This window comes from Ascaphus truei, chromosome 4 (assembly GCF_040206685.1).
Source record: "Ascaphus truei isolate aAscTru1 chromosome 4, aAscTru1.hap1, whole genome shotgun sequence".
Taxonomy (NCBI): Eukaryota; Metazoa; Chordata; class Amphibia; order Anura; family Ascaphidae; genus Ascaphus; species Ascaphus truei.
Genome location: NC_134486.1, coordinates 67,081,821 through 67,101,693, shown reverse-complemented (window position 1 = coordinate 67,101,693; position 19,873 = coordinate 67,081,821).

The window sequence follows — 19,873 nt, the reverse complement described above, 5'->3', positions numbered from 1 at the left end:
GGGGCTGCAGTCTAGCGCAACTCGAATAAATGTGATATACGGACTCCCGCTCGCCACAGAAGGGACAGGCGGCGGGGGAGTCCGTGAAGTGTGCCAAATACTCTCCTGTGCTCAGTGCACCGTGGAGGACCCTCCAACCCAAATCCCCGGCGGGACCGGGAACCAAAGATGAATAGAGTTCCCTCCACCGGGGTCTCTCGCCCTCGTTCGCAGGGAATACCCGCCTCCAGATGGTGTCTGGGCGGGTGACAAGGGCGAGGTAATGCACTATATGGAGCACAAGAGAATACAGGACTTTCCTCGGCATGCCGCGGAAACACGCCGGGGACATATCCCCCAACTTGCTGAGGTTGGGGGAAAGAAGAGCCCGAGGGGGTTGCCGTGGCTTCGGTTCCACGCAAAAATCCGGAGAGCTGAAGTTGATAGGCTGACAAGGCTCTCCGGTCTGCAATAACCCCTCAATGAAGGTGCGTGAGTCGGGGTGGATGGCATCCGTAATCTCCTGGATCAAGCGACGAGGGACGCGGGCAGTACGCAGACCCATACGGGGCGCGAGCACCTCTGCTCTTACCCAGTATCGCCGCCCATAGTCCAGGAGATCCCCGACTCTGGTCACCTGCGCCAGGATTAGCCGGCGGCAAATAGAGGGTGAATCCAACATCCGAGCCCCCACTGCCGGATTATACAGCAGGGGCTCGGCGAGGAAATCAACCCCCACCGCCTGTTCCTTCCTGGTCGCGGAGACCAGTTTCCAGGCCTTAAGTAAGTCCCGATAGTATGCCGGCAGCACCGAGAGGTCTCTACCTAAACCCTCGGGCCTGATGATAAACAGTTGCCGATCATACCTCATATTGCGCAGCTGGCGAAAGAAACTGGTTGCCAGCTGGCACCACTGCGGAGACGGATCTGCGAATAGGTATCTCTGCAGGTATTGGAGGCGGAAAGTGTGTAACTGGGAGCGAACACACACCACTCCCTGTCCACCCTCCTCCAAAGGGAGACACGCAACTCCCGCAGAGACCCAATGCTTCCCTATCCAAAGAAAATCCATCAACTTCCTCTGGATCTTGTTGATAAATTCGGGGGTCGGACCCATGGCTATCAGCCGGTGCCAAAGCTGACTGGCCACCAGCTGATTAATCACCAGGGTTCTTCCCCTGAGGGAAAGCATTCTCGACAGATACACCCATGACCCCAGACGAGCAACGACCCGTTCTTCAAGATCACTGAAGTTTTCCGGGGCCGGGACCTCCGCAGCAGACAGGTAGACTCCCAGATACTTGAGAGTATCGCCCTCCCACGAGACATTCCGAAACGCGGGGGGCAAGGAGTCCACCTGTAAGGGACCCACCAGAATGCCAGAGCACTTGGACCAGTTGATCCGAGCAGAAGAGGCCGCGGTATAGACCTCTTGGCACGCTTGTGCCCGCTCTAGATCATCTAGGTCCTGGGCCACGAGGAGCACGTCATCGGCATAAGCCGACAGGACTACCCGCATGTCGGGTTCCCGCAGCACCAGCCCGGTGAGCCTCCTCCTCAGTAGGCAGAGGAAGGGCTCAATGGCCAGCGCGTACAGTTGCCCAGACAGGGGGCACCCTTGACGTACTCCCCGACCAAACACAAAAGGTGCCGTCAGGGACCAGTTGATCTTCACCAGACACTCTGCAGAGGCGTACAGCATCTGGAGAAAGCCCACAAATTGTGGGCCGAAGCCAAACGCCTGCAGGGTCTGCATAAGGTAACGGTGATCCACTCTGTCAAACGCCTTCTCTTGATCTAGGGACAGGAAGGCGAGTGATAGACCAGTCCTTTGTGCGTAATGCATCAGGTCCCGGACCAGAAAGATGTTGTCATGAATACTCCGGCCCGGGACAGTATAGGACTGGTCGGGGTGAATCACCTCTGCCAGCACGGACTTGAGCCTCAGCGAAAGCGCTTTGGCTACGATCTTATAGTCCGTGCTGAGCAGTGATACCGGTCGCCAGTTGGAAATCTGGCGGAGATCCCCCTTCTTCGGCAGCAGAGACAGTATTGCCCGCCGACACGAAAGGGGCATCTCACCGGTCTCCAGGGCTTTGGCTAGGACCTCGGTGAAATCAGGTCCCAGCATCTCCCAGAAAAACCGGAAGAACTCCACAGTCAGCCCGTCTAGACCCGGCGTTTTTCCGCGGGACATGAGATTGAGGGCTTCAGAGAGCTCGGCCATGGTCAAAGGTAACTCAAGCAGCTCCCTTCCATCCTCACTGACCGTGGGAAGCCCCTCCCATAAGACCCTGCATTTATCTGGCTGGATTGACTCCGGAGAGAAAAGATCTACATAGAATCTCCGGGTTCTGTCCCGGATGCTCTCCGGGTCAGTCAAAGGAGTACCGTCCTCTGCCAACAAGCAGGTGATATGTCTACGGTTTCCCCTCTTTTTCTCCAGCGCGTAGAAGAGTCGCGACCCGCGATCCATCTCGCGAAGGAAGTGGATGCGGGATCGCACATACGCCCCCCGAGCTCTCCGATCTTCCAAGTCCCGGAGAGCGTACTTCCTCTCCACGTACATACTCTGCAGGTATTGGTCTCCTTCCACAGACAGCCTCTTCTCGAGATCGAGCACCTCCTCCCTGAGGGCCTTGATCTCAGCATCGCGCTGCCTGCTGGCACCTCTGGTATACTCCTGACACACGAGGCGCAGATGAACCTTGCCCACGTCCCACCACTGCTCTAACGTGGCAAAGTCTGACCTGCAACCTCTCCAGGCCATCCAAAAGTCTCGGACCGACGTCTCAAACCCCTTGTCCTCCAACAAAGTATTGTTGAAGTGCCAATATGCGGCTGAAGGTGCTGCAGGTAGAAGCGTCACCGTCACGGACGCACAATTGTGGTCCGAAAACGGCGCCAGCCTAATGGCACTGGACTGGGCTCGCGACAGGCTGTGGCTGGAAATATACAGCCTGTCTATCCGGGACCAGGACATCCGTTCACCCCTAAACACCCTAACATGTGTGAACTCAGTGGATGCCTCAGGATGTTGTTCTCGCCAGACGTCTACCAAGGAGTAGCGGGTGATGACCTCCCGCAAGGCCGACGCAGAACACGGGTGTGGCTCCGGACCATTCCGGTCTTTCCGAGCCTCGAGGGTACAGTTAAAATCACCCCCGAGCACCACGTATTCGTTCGTGTCGACTGTCTCCAGGTATTCAGACATTCTGACGAAGAACTGCCTTCTCAGGGGTCCGGTGGCAGGAGCATACACGTTCAGGAAATTAAACGTGTAGTCCTCGTGTCGGACCCTGATATGCAACAGGCGACCTGGAACAACCGTTTTGGCAAGCAGCAGCTCAGGTTGAAAGGATTCAGAGAACAGGGTCACCACCCCACAAGATGTCGAAGTGAGGTGGCTGAAAAAGACCTTGCCTCGCCACTCCAGATGCCAGCTGGCTTCAGCCTCTGGAGTGGTATGGGTTTCCTGCAGGAAACTCACAGAATACTTTCCCTTCTGTAAAAAGGAGAGTACCTGGAACCTGCGCAACCCGTCCTTACAGCTGTTTACGTTAAGCGTACCGATGCTCAAAGCCATTGGTAGTCAAAGAGTTTTTCCGTCCCACAGGCGCTCAGGGTGCTATACCCCGAGAAGCCTTTACGTGCTCTCGCATCAATTTGTAGAACTTTAGGGCACGAACATGTTCATTAGACCCTGAGATTCTGGCCTTGCGGTTGGCCCTGGTGTATACAAAAAGAGAGTGGAGAATGAACGAAGCATCCTTCCACTTCTTGAGGGCCAACTTCACCTTCTTTTTTCCTTGCTTGTGAAGGGTATCTCCTAGGAACTCATCTATCTCCTGGGCAGGGATAACGGGGCTCAAGGAGCCCACCGACTCTGCGGTGCCAGAGGATGCCTCACTGAGCCCCAACTCCCCAAGCTCCTCTTGGCTGAAAAACTCAAGACCCCCGCCCCTCTCTGTGGGAGCCTTTCTCAGCCCTAGAGTGGGTCCCCTCTTCGGTGTTTCCACGAGGGGGTCCACTATATCCTCCACATCCAACCCCTGGGTAGAATCTTCAGGGGTATCTGGAGGCGGTATGATGGAGGCAGCGGTCTCCCGAGTGTCCTCGGGGGCCACAGAGGCACCCAGTGCCCTCCTAATCTCCTCTATCGCCGTGTGGATAAATGGGATGCCACAGGTGTTCTCACCAACCGCGGGAGGGCACTCGCCAACCGCGGGAGGGCACTCGCCAACCGCGGGAGGGCACTCGCCAACCGTGGGAGGGCACTCGCCAACCGCGGGAGGGCACTCGCCAACCGCTGGAGGGCACTCGCCAACCGCGGGAGGGCACTTGCCAACCGCGGGAGGGCACTCCTCAGCATGCACCCCAAGGAGAGAGTCCAGCTTGGCAGTCATCTCTGACAAAGACCAAAACTCTCTGCGAAGAGGGCTCACGTCAGACACCCTCCAAGTGTATCCTGAATTGCTCGCTAAAGCCTCCTCTCCTACACCTGCCTTCCCCGCTCCATCCTCTAAATCCTCAACCATGGGGGTCAGCCCTAGCCAATCCCCTCCTTCCGGTGACATAAAACCTGACTCGGCCTCAGGCGCTTCACCCAAAGGTGGTACAGCCGGAGGGAGATTCTGGTCGACCCCCGAGTCTCCGAAGACAGCTACTTTCGGTGTGATAGGTTCACCGAAGCACAAGTCCCCGGGGGATGTTCTCCAACTGGGAGGAGTGTTGGAAGGCTTCCCAACGTCCATTTCTAGGGGCAAAGCCTCATGTTGTTGAGCACTTTGACCTTCCACCCCAGGGACGCCGGGTACCTCCTCTTCCCCTTGTATTCCCTCCAGATCTTCGAGGGGGGGGGGCTGCATATTTATGGATTCCGGCTCACACTGGCTAATCCTAACCAGTGGGCCGGACAGGGCCACCCTGTGCGGAATTGCTGTTATATTCCGCTTCGGAGACTTCTGAGGGTGAACGTAATACGGTTCACCCTCCTCGCCCTCCTCAATCACCCTCTTGTTTTTGTTTTTAAAAGGCTTCTTCCTGGGGGGTGCTTCCCCAGAAGAGGGTGCCACTGTCTCTCCAGCCGGAGCTTCCTCCTGCTCCCCCGCACCCTGTACGGTGCTTACATTGGGGGTAAGGTGTTCTTGGGGGGGGACAGTGACAACAGAGGGTGACTGTTCTGGGGTGACTCTTTTCTTCTCCCTCTTTTTTGGGGGGAGAGGTTCAGATGTCACTGTTTGAGATGGAGCAGTGACATCTTCTGTGGTCCCAGGGGGGACCTGGGCTCTCAAGGGCTTTTCCTTCTCCCTCTGTTCTTTGGGGAGAGGTACAGACGTCACTGTTCCAGATGGGACAGCGACATCTCTTGTGGTCCCAGGACGGACCTGGGCCCCTGAGGGCCCCGCTGTGGTGGGCACAGCGGTACGGGGTGTCTTGGCAGAGGGAGGGGTGGGTGTAGGAGTTGGGATAGGTACTCTGTTCCCTTTGAGGCAACTCCTGCGAGTATGCCCCAGCTCCTTGCACAAATAGCACCTTACCCCCTCCGTGCCATAGTACACGGTGTATGTTATGCCCTCGTAGCGCACCCCAAAAGAACCCTCCACAGATTCAGTGCTCCCCGGCAGCAGCAGTTGTACCTGCCGCCTAAATGAGAGCACATGCCTCAGCGCCCTATCTCTACAGCCCAAAGATAATTTTATTATGGGGGACTTAATGTCTCCCAGGGCTTGCAGGTATGGCTTCATGAGGCTATCTGGGATGAAGGGGGGCACATTTGACAGAATGACCTTTGTGCCTAACCCCTCCATTGGCTCTATAGGGATGTATTTCCCCCCTACACTGATGCCTTTCTGCACCAGGGTGTGAGTGGCAGCCAGCGTACGGAGGAAGAAAATGCCCCTCCCATACATTTTGCTGGCCGCCACCACAGCAGAGGGACCCACCACATCAGCCACAGCCCTCACATATATCTCCATGTTTAGGCCAGGAGACATTGGGCACCTCACCCCAAGCTTCCTGCTCAGACAGGGCGTGGCCCCAGCATTGTTGTTGCTGGGGCCAACACCTGCAACTGCCACATGCGCCCATGTTGGAACTGGGACTGCAGGGGTTACGCTGCTAACAGGTGCTTGGGGAGGCGTGGCCAGGGCACTGGAAGGACCAGGCCTAGGGCTGTGACTAAGAGTGTTGCTCCTAGGGGCCACAGTTTTTGGTGTTTTATATCCGGGCGTCGCCCCCGTTGCCGCACTTGTCCTATTCCCCTTTCCAGGCATGATAACAAATAAGCCTCTAAGTCAGGGGAGGGTATTGCTTAGGGAGAGAGGTACAGAGAGGAAACTGTCTCTTTAAGAAGAGATCTCTCTGCAAGGGAAAAAACAGCAGCTTTTAAAAACCTGCTGCAGTTTTAAATCTTTTCCCCCTTATTGGTTACTCTCTCTCTGTTGTAATAAGCAATCACCACAATTTTACAGGTCTTTATAGAAAAGACACAGAGCTCTCAATTGCAAGTGAGAAAGGAATCAGGCTTAAGAAAACAAAAGAGTGAAATTGGAAGTTTAAACAACCAGTAAAAACCTCCAGTAGTGAGGGAGGAGAGAGGGGGTAAGACTGCAGTTTTCCAGCCAGCTAAACTGCAGCTATGCTGGGTTAAAACACTGCAGCCCCTGGGTGAAAACCAAAAAACGGTTTTTAATCCTGAAAATGCACCCAAAACCCTCTATAAAACTCCCAGTATACTCACAGTATACTCCCCCACAGATCCACAACAAAATATAACAAAAAAAGAAAGAATAAAGCCGATTCCTTACCAAATGCCTGGGAGCTCTGCACATACGCTTCTGAATGGAAGGAGAAGCAGGATCCAGCCAGGAAAAAGCACTCACAGCCAAACTGCAAGCAGGCAAGTTCCCCTGAGTGGACCTATTTTGATCTGGTTTGAAACTGATTGGCCGGCGAAGCCGGCCAATTCAGTTAAACAACAATTCTACTTGTTACCAAGTAGAACAAAGAAAAAACCAGTCAAACAAAAAAGTAAATGAATCCAACAAGTACACTGCTAAAGTGCACTTAAAACAGAAGGGTTAATTCTGAAGAACCCTTGATGGGGGGTACCGAGCAAAGCACCCCGCCTAACGCCCACTGGGAGGCAAACTCTGAAACCGTCCCAGTGGACTCGGCGTACGAGTACTCTGCCCGAATACGGGAGTGCACCAGCGCCCGGAACATGGCCACGATGTTTGTTGGGACCCTCCCCTCCAAACACTGCTTCCTGGTTTTACAAATGGCTACCTTAGCCAATGCCAGGAGCAGGTTGACCAGGAGATCCCTAGGCTTATCGTTCCGGGACACTGGGCACCCAAAAATAAAAAGTTGAGGGGAAAAACCCAGCCAGAACTGCAGGAGAAGGCTCCTCAAGAAGGACATGAGGGGCTGCAGTCTAGCGCAACTCGAATAAATGTGATATACGGACTCCCGCTCGCCACAGAAGGGACAGGCGGCGGGGGAGTCCGTGAAGTGTGCCAAATACTCTCCTGTGCTCAGTGCACCGTGGAGGACCCTCCAACCCAAATCCCCGGCGGGACCGGGAACCAAAGATGAATAGAGTTCCCTCCACCGGGGTCTCTCGCCCTCGTTCGCAGGGAATACCCGCCTCCAGATGGTGTCTGGGCGGGTGACAAGGGCGAGGTAATGCACTATATGGAGCACAAGAGAATACAGGACTTTCCTCGGCATGCCGCGGAAACACGCCGGGGACATATCCCCCAACTTGCTGAGGTTGGGGGAAAGAAGAGCCCGAGGGGGTTGCCGTGGCTTCGGTTCCACGCAAAAATCCAGAGAGCTGAAGTTGATAGGCTGACAAGGCTCTCCGGTCTGCAATAACCCCTCAATGAAGGTGCGTGAGTCGGGGTGGATGGCATCCGTAATCTCCTGGATCAAGCGACGAGGGACGCGGGCAGTACGCAGACCCATACGGGGCGCGAGCACCTCTGCTCTTACCCAGTATCGCCGCCCATAGTCCAGGAGATCCCCGACTCTGGTCACCTGCGCCAGGATTAGCCGGCGGCAAATAGAGGGTGAATCCAACATCCGAGCCCCCACTGCCGGATTATACAGCAGGGGCTCGGCGAGGAAATCAACCCCCACCGCCTGTTCCTTCCTGGTCGCGGAGACCAGTTTCCAGGCCTTAAGTAAGTCCCGATAGTATGCCGGCAGCACCGAGAGGTCTCTACCTAAACCCTCGGGCCTGATGATAAACAGTTGCCGATCATACCTCATATTGCGCAGCTGGCGAAAGAAACTGGTTGCCAGCTGGCACCACTGCGGAGACGGATCTGCGAATAGGTATCTCTGCAGGTATTGGAGGCGGAAAGTGTGTAACTGGGAGCGAACACACACCACTCCCTGTCCACCCTCCTCCAAAGGGAGACACGCAACTCCCGCAGAGACCCAATGCTTCCCTATCCAAAGAAAATCCATCAACTTCCTCTGGATCTTGTTGATAAATTCGGGGGTCGGACCCATGGCTATCAGCCGGTGCCAAAGCTGACTGGCCACCAGCTGATTAATCACCAGGGTTCTTCCCCTGAGGGAAAGCATTCTCGACAGATACACCCATGACCCCAGACGAGCAACGACCCGTTCTTCAAGATCACTGAAGTTTTCCGGGGCCGGGACCTCCGCAGCAGACAGGTAGACTCCCAGATACTTGAGAGTATCGCCCTCCCACGAGACATTCCGAAACGCGGGGGGCAAGGAGTCCACCTGTAAGGGACCCACCAGAATGCCAGAGCACTTGGACCAGTTGATCCGAGCAGAAGAGGCCGCGGTATAGACCTCTTGGCACGCTTGTGCCCGCTCTAGATCATCTAGGTCCTGGGCCACGAGGAGCACGTCATCGGCATAAGCCGACAGGACTACCCGCATGTCAGGTTCCCGCAGCACCAGCCCGGTGAGCCTCCTCCTCAGTAGGCAGAGGAAGGGCTCAATGGCCAGCGCGTACAGTTGCCCAGACAGGGGGCACCCTTGACGTACTCCCCGACCAAACACAAAAGGTGCCGTCAGGGACCAGTTGATCTTCACCAGACACTCTGCAGAGGTGTACAGCATCTGGAGAAAGCCCACAAATTGTGGGCCAAAGCCAAACGCCTGCAGGGTCTGCATAAGGTAACGGTGATCCACTCTGTCAAACGCCTTCTCTTGATCTAGGGACAGGAAGGCGAGTGATAGACCAGTCCTTTGTGCGTAATGCATCAGGTCCCGGACCAGAAAGATGTTGTCATGAATACTCCGGCCCGGGACAGTATAGGACTGGTCGGGGTGAATCACCTCTGCCAGCATGGACTTGAGCCTCAGCGAAAGCGCTTTGGCTACGATCTTATAGTCCGTGCTGAGCAGTGATACCGGTCGCCAGTTGGAAATCTGGCGGAGATCCCCCTTCTTCGGCAGCAGAGACAGTATTGCCCGCCGACACGAAAGGGGCATCTCACCGGTCTCCAGGGCTTCGGCTAGGACCTCGGTGAAATCAGGTCCCAGCATCTCCCAGAAAAACCGGAAGAACTCCACAGTCAGCCCGTCTAGACCCGGCGTTTTTCCGCGGGACATGAGATTGAGGGCTTCAGAGAGCTCGGCCATGGTCAAAGGTAACTCAAGCAGCTCCCTTCCATCCTCACTGACCGTGGGAAGCCCCTCCCATAAGACCCTGCATTTATCTGGCTGGATTGACTCCGGAGAGAAAAGATCTACATAGAATCTCCGGGTTCTGTCCCGGATGCTCTCCGGGTCAGTCAAAGGAGTACCGTCCTCTGCCAACAAGCAGGTGATATGTCTACGGTTTCCCCTCTTTTTCTCCAGCGCGTAGAAGAGTCGCGACCCGCGATCCATCTCGCGAAGGAAGTGGATGCGGGATCGCACATACGCCCCCCGAGCTCTCCGATCTTCCAAGTCCCGGAGAGCGTACTTCCTCTCCACGTACATACTCTGCAGGTATTGGTCTCCTTCCACAGACAGCCTCTTCTCGAGATCGAGCACCTCCTCCCTGAGGGCCTTGATCTCAGCATCGCGCTGCCTGCTGGCACCTCTGGTATACTCCTGACACACGAGGCGCAGATGAACCTTGCCCACGTCCCACCACTGCTCTAACGTGGCAAAGTCTGACCTGCAACCTCTCCAGGCCATCCAAAAGTCTCGGACCGACGTCTCAAACCCCTTGTCCTCCAACAAAGTATTGTTGAAGTGCCAATATGCGGCTGAAGGTGCTGCAGGTAGCAGCGTCACCGTCACGGACGCACAATTGTGGTCCGAAAACGGCGCCAGCCTAATGGCACTGGACTGGGCTCGCGACAGGCTGTGGCTGGAAATATACAGCCTGTCTATCCGGGACCAGGACATCCGTTCACCCCTAAACACCCTAACATGTGTGAACTCAGTGGATGCCTCAGGATGTTGTTCTCGCCAGACGTCTACCAAGGAGTAGCGGGTGATGACCTCCCGCAAGGCCGACGCAGAACACGGGTGTGGCTCCGGACCATTCCGGTCTTTCCGAGCCTCGAGGGTACAGTTAAAATCACCCCCGAGCACCACGTATTCGTTCGTGTCGACTGTCTCCAGGTATTCAGACATTCTGACGAAGAACTGCCTTCTCAGGGGTCCGGTGGCAGGAGCATACACGTTCAGGAAATTAAACGTGTAGTCCTCGTGTCGGACCCTGATATGCAACAGGCGACCTGGAACAACCGTTTTGGCAAGCAGCAGCTCAGGTTGAAAGGATTCAGAGAACAGGGTCACCACCCCACAAGATGTCGAAGTGAGGTGGCTGAAAAAGACCTTGCCTCGCCACTCCAGATGCCAGCTGGCTTCAGCCTCTGGAGTGGTATGGGTTTCCTGCAGGAAACTCACAGAATACTTTCCCTTCTGTAAAAAGGAGAGTACCTGGAACCTGCGCAACCCGTCCTTACAGCTGTTTACGTTAAGCGTACCGATGCTCAAAGCCATTGGTAGTCAAAGAGTTTTTCCGTCCCACAGGCGCTCAGGGTGCTATACCCCGAGAAGCCTTTACGTGCTCTCGCATCAATTTGTAGAACTTTAGGGCACGAACATGTTCATTAGACCCTGAGATTCTGGCCTTGCGGTTGGCCCTGGTGTATACAAAAAGAGAGTGGAGAATGAACGAAGCATCCTTCCACTTCTTGAGGGCCAACTTCACCTTCTTTTTTCCTTGCTTGTGAAGGGTATCTCCTAGGAACTCATCTATCTCCTGGGCAGGGATAACGGGGCCCAAGGAGCCCACCGACTCTGCGGTGCCAGAGGATGCCTCACTGAGCCCCAACTCCCCAAGCTCCTCTTGGCTGAAAAACTCAAGACCCCCGCCCCTCTCTGTGGGAGCCTTTCTCAGCCCTAGAGTGGGTCCCCTCTTTGGTGTTTCCACGAGGGGGTCCACTATATCCTCCACATCCAACCCCTGGGTAGAATCTTCAGGGGTATCTGGAGGCGGTATGATGGAGGCAGCGGTCTCCCGAGTGTCCTCGGGGGCCACAGAGGCACCCAGTGCCCTCCTAATCTCCTCTATCGCCGTGTGGATAAATGGGATGCCACAGGTGTTCTCACCAACCGCGGGAGGGCACTCGCCAACCGCGGGAGGGCACTCGCCAACCGCGGGAGGGCACTCGCCAACCGCTGGAGGGCACTCGCCAACCGCTGGAGGGCACTCGCCAACCGCGGGAGGGCACTCGCCAACCGCGGGAGGGCACTCGCCAACCGCGGGAGGGCACTCCTCAGCATGCACCTCAAGGAGAGAGTCCAGCTTGGCAGTCATCTCTGACAAAGACCAAAACTCTCTGCGAAGAGGGCTCACGTCAGACACCCTCCAAGTGTATCCTGAATTGCTCGCTAAAGCCTCCTCTCCTACACCTGCCTTCCCCGCTCCATCCTCTAAATCCTCAACCATGGGGGTCAGCCCTAGCCAATCCCCTCCTTCCGGTGACATAAAACCTGACTCGGCCTCAGGCGCTTCACCCAAAGGTGGTACAGCCGGAGGGAGATTCTGGTCGACCCCCGAGTCTCCGAAGACAGCTACTTTCGGTGTGATAGGTTCACCGAAGCACAAGTCCCCGGGGGATGTTCTCCAACTGGGAGGAGTGTTGGAAGGCTTCCCAACGTCCATTTCTAGGGGCAAAGCCTCATGTTGTTGAGCACTTTGACCTTCCACCCCAGGGACGCCGGGTACCTCCTCTTCCCCTTGTATTCCCTCCAGATCTTCGAGGGGGGGGGGCTGCATATTTATGGATTCCGGCTCACACTGGCTAATCCTAACCAGTGGGCCGGACAGGGCCACCCTGTGCGGAATTGCTGTTACATTCCGCTTCGGAGACTTCTGAGGGTGAACGTAATACGGTTCACCCTCCTCGCCCTCCTCAATCACCCTCTTGTTTTTGTTTTTAAAAGGCTTCTTCCTGGGGGGTGCTTCCCCAGAAGAGGGTGCCACTGTCTCTCCAGCCGGAGCTTCCTCCTGCTCCCCCGCACCCTGTACGGTGCTTACATTGGGGGTAAGGTGTTCTTGGGGGGGGACAGTGACAACAGAGGGTGACTGTTCTGGGGTGACTCTTTTCTTCTCCCTCTTTTTTGGGGGGAGAGGTTCAGATGTCACTGTTTGAGATGGAGCAGTGACATCTTCTGTGGTCCCAGGGGGGACCTGGGCTCTCAAGGGCTTTTCCTTCTCCCTCTGTTCTTTGGGGAGAGGTACAGACGTCACTGTTCCAGATGGGACAGCGACATCTCTTGTGGTCCCAGGACGGACCTGGGCCCCTGAGGGCCCCGCTGTGGTGGGCACAGCGGTACGGGGTGTCTTGGCAGAGGGAGGGGTGGGTGTAGGAGTTGGGATAGGTACTCTGTTCCCTTTGAGGCAACTCCTGCGAGTATGCCCCAGCTCCTTGCACAAATAGCACCTTACCCCCTCCGTGCCATAGTACACGGTGTATGTTATGCCCTCGTAGCGCACCCCAAAAGAACCCTCCACAGATTCAGTGCTCCCCGGCAGCAGCAGTTGTACCTGCCGCCTAAATGAGAGCACATGCCTCAGCGCCCTATCTCTACAGCCCAAAGATAATTTTATTATGGGGGACTTAATGTCTCCCAGGGCTTGCAGGTATGGCTTCATGAGGCTATCTGGGATGAAGGGGGGCACATTTGACAGAATGACCTTTGTGCCTAACCCCTCCATTGGCTCTATAGGGATGTATTTCCCCCCTACACTGATGCCTTTCTGCACCAGGGTGTGAGTGGCAGCCAGCGTACGGAGGAAGAAAATGCCCCTCCCATACATTTTGCTGGCCGCCACCACAGCAGAGGGACCCACCACATCAGCCACAGCCCTCACATATATCTCCATGTTTAGGCCAGGAGACATTGGGCACCTCACCCCAAGCTTCCTGCTCAGACAGGGCGTGGCCCCAACATTGTTGTTGCTGGGGCCATCGCCTGCAACTGCCACATGCGCCCATGTTGGAACTGGGACTGCAGGGGTTACGCTGCTAACAGGTGCTGGGGGAGGCGTGGCCAGGGCACTGGAAGGACCAGGCCTAGGGCTGTGACTAAGAGTGTTGCTCCTAGGGGCCACAGTTTTTGGTGTTTTATATCCGGGCGTCGCCCCCGTTGCCGCACTTGTCCTATTCCCCTTTCCAGGCATGATAACAAATAAGCCTCTAAGTCAGGGGAGGGTATTGCATAGGGAGAGAGGTGCAGAGAGGAAACTGTCTCTTTAAGAAGAGATCTCTCTGCAAGGGGAAAAAACAGCAGCTTTTAAAAACCTGCTGCAGTTTTAAATCTTTTCCCCCTTATTAGTTACTCTCTCTCTGTTGTAATAAGCAATCACCACAATTTTACAAGTCTTTAAAGAAAAGACACAGAGCTCTCAATTGCAAGTGAGAAAGGAATCAGGCTTAAGAAAAACAAAAGAGTGAAATTGGAAGTTTAAACAACCAGTAAAAAACCTCCAGTAGTGAGGGAGGAGAGAGGGGGTGAGACTGCAGTTTTCCAGACAGCTAAACTGCAGCTATGCTGGGTTAAATCACTGCAGCCCCTGGGTGAAAAACCAAAAACGGTTTTTAATCCTGAAAATGCACCCAAAACCCTCTATAAAAACTCCCAGTATACTCACAGTATACTCCCCCACAGATCCACAACAAAATATAATAAACAAAGAAAGAATAAAGCCGATTCCTTACCAAATGCCTGGGAGCTCTGCACATACGCTTCTGAATGGAAGGAGAAGCAGGATCCAGCCAGGAAAAAAACACTCACAGCCAAACTGCAAGCAGGCAAGTTCCCCTGAGTGGACCTATTTTGATCTGGTTTGAAACTGATTGGCCGGCGAAGCCGGCCAATTCAGTTAAACAACAATTCTACTTGTTACCAAGTAGAACAAAGAAAAAACCAGTCAAACAAAAAAGTAAATGAATCCAACAAGTACACTGCTAAAGTGCACTTAAAACAGAAGGGTTAATTCTGAAGAACCCTTGATGGGGGGTACCGAGCAAAGCACCCCGCCTAACGCCCACTGGGAGGCAAACTCTGAAACCGTCCCAGTGGACTCGGCGTACGAGTACTCTGCCCGAATACGGGAGTGCACCAGCGCCCGGAACATGGCCACGATGTTTGTTGGGACCCTCCCCTCCAAACACTGCTTCCTGGTTTTACAAATGGCTACCTTAGCCAATGCCAGGAGCAGGTTGACCAGGAGATCCCTAGGCTTATCGTTCCGGGACACTGGGCACCCAAAAATAAAAAGTTGAGGGGAAAAACCCAGCCAGAACTGCAGGAGAAGGCTCCTCAAGAAGGACATGAGGGGCTGCAGTCTAGCGCAACTCGAATAAATGTGATATACGGACTCCCGCTCGCCACAGAAGGGACAGGCGGCGGGGGAGTCCGTGAAGTGTGCCAAATACTCTCCTGTGCTCAGTGCACCGTGGAGGACCCTCCAACCCAAATCCCCGGCGGGACCGGGAACCAAAGATGAATAGAGTTCCCTCCACCGGGGTCTCTCGCCCTCGTTCGCAGGGAATACCCGCCTCCAGATGGTGTCTGGGCGGGTGACAAGGGCGAGGTAATGCACTATATGGAGCACAAGAGAATACAGGACTTTCCTCGGCATGCCGCGGAAACACGCCGGGGACATATCCCCCAACTTGCTGAGGTTGGGGGAAAGAAGAGCCAGAGGGGGTTGCCGTGGCTTCGGTTCCACGCAAAAATCCGGAGAGCTGAAGTTGATAGGCTGACAAGGCTCTCCGGTCTGCAATAACCCCTCAATGAAGGTGCGTGAGTCGGGGTGGATGGCATCCGTAATCTCCTGGATCAAGCGACGAGGGACACGGGCAGTACGCAGACCCATACGGGGCGCGAGCACCTCTGCTCTTACCCAGTATCGCCGCCCATAGTCCAGGAGATCCCCGACTCTGGTCACCTGCGCCAGGATTAGCCGGCGGCAAATAGAGGGTGAATCCAACATCCGAGCCCCCACTGCCGGATTATACAGCAGGGGCTCGGCGAGGAAATCAACCCCCACCGCCTGTTCCTTCCTGGTCGCGGAGACCAGTTTCCAGGCCTTAAGTAAGTCCCGATAGTATGCCGGCAGCACCGAGAGGTCTCTACCTAAACCCTCGGGCCTGATGATAAACAGTTGCCGATCATACCTCATATTGCGCAGCTGGCGAAAGAAACTGGTTGCCAGCTGGCACCACTGCGGAGACGGATCTGCGAATAGGTATCTCTGCAGGTATTGGAGGCGGAAAGTGTGTAACTGGGAGCGAACACACACCACTCCCTGTCCACCCTCCTCCAAAGGGAGACACGCAACTCCCGCAGAGACCCAATGCTTCCCTATCCAAAGAAAATCCATCAACTTCCTCTGGATCTTGTTGATAAATTCGGGGGTCGGACCCATGGCTATCAGCCGGTGCCAAAGCTGACTGGCCACCAGCTGATTAATCACCAGGGTTCTTCCCCTGAGGGAAAGCATTCTCGACAGATACACCCATGACCCCAGACGAGCAACGACCCGTTCTTCAAGATCACTGAAGTTTTCCGGGGCCGGGACCTCCGCAGCAGACAGGTAGACTCCCAGATACTTGAGAGTATCGCCCTCCCACGAGACATTCCGAAACGCGGGGGGCAAGGAGTCCACCTGTAAGGGACCCACCAGAATGCCAGAGCACTTGGACCAGTTGATCCGAGCAGAAGAGGCCGCGGTATAGACCTCTTGGCACGCTTGTGCCCGCTCTAGATCATCTAGGTCCTGGGCCACGAGGAGCACGTCATCGGCATAAGCCGACAGGACTACCCGCATGTCAGGTTCCCGCAGCACCAGCCCGGTGAGCCTCCTCCTCAGTAGGCAGAGGAAGGGCTCAATGGCCAGCGCGTACAGTTGCCCAGACAGGGGGCACCCTTGACGTACTCCCCGACCAAACACAAAAGGTGCCGTCAGGGACCAGTTGATCTTCACCAGACACTCTGCAGAGGCGTACAGCATCTGGAGAAAGCCCACAAATTGTGGGCCGAAGCCAAACGCCTGCAGGGTCTGCATAAGGTAACGGTGATCCACTCTGTCAAACGCCTTCTCTTGATCTAGGGACAGGAAGGCGAGTGATAGACCAGTCTTCTGTGCGTAATGCATCAGGTCCCGGACCAGAAAGATGTTGTCATGAATACTCCGGCCCGGGACAGTATAGGACTGGTCGGGGTGAATCACCTCTGCCAGCACGGACTTGAGCCTCAGCGAAAGCGCTTTGGCTACGATCTTATAGTCCGTGCTGAGCAGTGATACCGGTCGCCAGTTGGAAATCTGGCGGAGATCCCCCTTCTTTGGCAGCAGAGACAGTATTGCCCGCCGACACGAAAGGGGCATCTCACCGGTCTCCAGGGCTTCGGCTAGGACTTCGGTGAAATCAGGTCCCAGCATCTCCCAGAAAAACCGGAAGAACTCCACAGTCAGCCCGTCTAGACCCGGCGTTTTTCCGCGGGACATGAGATTGAGGGCTTTAGAGAGCTCGGCCATGGTCAAAGGTAACTCAAGCAGCTCCCTTCCATCCTCACTGACCGTGGGAAGCCCCTCCCATAAGACCCTGCATTTATCTGGCTGGATTGACTCCGGAGAGAAAAGATCTACATAGAATCTCCGGGTTCTGTCCCGGATGCTCTCCGGGTCAGTCAAAGGAGTACCGTCCTCTGCCAACAAGCAGGTGATATGTCTACGGTTTCCCCTCTTTTTCTCCAGCGCGTAGAAGAGTCGCGACCCGCGATCCATCTCGCGAAGGAAGTGGATGCGGGATCGCACATACGCCCCCCGAGCTCTCCGATCTTCCAAGTCCCGGAGAGCGTACTTCCTCTCCACGTACATACTCTGCAGGTATTGGTCTCCTTCCACAGACAGCCTCTTCTCGAGATCGAGCACCTCCTCCCTGAGGGCCTTGATCTCAGCATCGCGCTGCCTGCTGGCACCTCTGGTATACTCCTGACACACGAGGCGCAGATGAACCTTGCCCACGTCCCACCACTGCTCTAACGTGGCAAAGTCTGACCTGCAACCTCTCCAGGCCATCCAAAAGTCTCGGACCGACGTCTCAAACCCCTTGTCCTCCAACAAAGTATTGTTGAAGTGCCAATATGCGGCTGAAGGTGCTGCAGGTAGCAGCGTCACCGTCACGGACGCACAATTGTGGTCCGAAAACGGCGCCAGCCTAATGGCACTGGACTGGGCTCGCGACAGGCTGTGGCTGGAAATATACAGCCTGTCTATCCGGGACCAGGACATCCGTTCACCCCTAAACACCCTAACATGTGTGAACTCAGTGGATGCCTCAGGATGTTGTTCTCGCCAGACGTCTACCAAGGAGTAGCGGGTGATGACCTCCCGCAAGGCCGACGCAGAACACGGGTGTGGCTCCGGACCATTCCGGTCTTTCCGAGCCTCGAGGGTACAGTTAAAATCACCCCCGAGCACCACGTATTCGTTCGTGTCGACTGTCTCCAGGTATTCAGACATTCTGACGAAGAACTGCCTTCTCAGGGGTCCGGTGGCAGGAGCATACACGTTCAGGAAATTAAACGTGTAGTCCTCGTGTCGGACCCTGATATGCAACAGGCGACCTGGAACAACCGTTTTGGCAAGCAGCAGCTCAGGTTGAAAGGATTCAGAGAACAGGGTCACCACCCCACAAGATGTCGAAGTGAGGTGGCTGAAAAAGACCTTGCCTCGCCACTCCAGATGCCAGCTGGCTTCAGCCTCTGGAGTGGTATGGGTTTCCTGCAGGAAACTCACAGAATACTTTCCCTTCTGTAAAAAGGAGAGTACCTGGAACCTGCGCAACCCGTCCTTACAGCTGTTTACGTTAAGCGTACCGATGCTCAAAGCCATTGGTAGTCAAAGAGTTTTTCCGTCCCACAGGCGTTCAGGGTGCTATACCCCGAGAAGCCTTTACGTGCTCTCGCATCAATTTGTAGAACTTTAGGGCACGAACATGTTCATTAGACCCTGAGATTCTGGCCTTGCGGTTGGCCCTGGTGTATACAAAAAGAGAGTGGAGAATGAACGAAGCATCCTTCCACTTCTTGAGGGCCAACTTCACCTTCTTTTTTCCTTGCTTGTGAAGGGTATCTCCTAGGAACTCATCTATCTCCTGGGCAGGGATAACGGGGCTCAAGGAGCCCACCGACTCTGCGGTGCCAGAGGATGCCTCACTGAGCCCCAACTCCCCAAGCTCCTCTTGGCTGAAAAACTCAAGACCCCCGCCCCTCTCTGTGGGAGCCTTTCTCAGCCCTAGAGTGGGTCCCCTCTTTGGTGTTTCCACGAGGGGGTCCACTATATCCTCCACATCCAACCCCTGGGTAGAATCTTCAGGGGTATCTGGAGGCGGTATGATGGAGGCAGCGGTCTCCCGAGTGTCCTCGGGGGCCACAGAGGCACCCAGTGCCCTCCTAATCTCCTCTATCGCCGTGTGGATAAATGGGATGCCACAGGTGTTCTCACCAACCGCGGGAGGGCACTCGCCAACCGCGGGAGGGCACTCGCCAACCGCGGGAGGGCACTCGCCAACCGCGGGAGGGCACTCGCCAACCGCTGGAGGGCACTCGCCAACCGCTGGAGGGCACTCGCCAACCGCGGGAGGGCACTCGCCAACCGCGGGAGGGCACTCCTCAGCATGCACCTCAAGGAGAGAGTCCAGCTTGGCAGTCATCTCTGACAAAGACCAAAACTCTCTGCGAAGAGGGCTCACGTCAGACACCCTCCAAGTGTATCCTGAATTGCTCGCTAAAGCCTCCTCTCCTACACCTGCCTTCCCCGCTCCATCCTCTAAATCCTCAACCATGGGGGTCAGCCCTAGCCAATCCCCTCCTTCCGGTGACATAAAACCTGACTCGGCCTCAGGCGCTTCACCCAAAGGTGGTACAGCCGGAGGGAGATTCTGGTCGACCCCCGAGTCTCCGAAGACAGCTACTTTCGGTGTGATAGGTTCACCGAAGCACAAGTCCCCGGGGGATGTTCTCCAACTGGGAGGAGTGTTGGAAGGCTTCCCAATGTCCATTTCTAGGGGCAAAGCCTCATGTTGTTGAGCACTTTGACCTTCCACCCCAGGGACGCCGGGTACCTCCTCTTCCCCTTGTATTCCCTCCAGATCTTCGAGGGGGGGGGGCTGCATATTTATGGATTCCGGCTCACACTGGCTAATCCTAACCAGTGGGCCGGACAGGGCCACCCTGTGCGGAATTGCTGTTACATTCCGCTTCGGAGACTTCTGAGGGTGAACGTAATACGGTTCACCCTCCTCGCCCTCCTCAATCACCCTCTTGTTTTTGTTTTTAAAAGGCTTCTTCCTGGGGGGTGCTTCCCCAGAAGAGGGTGCCACTG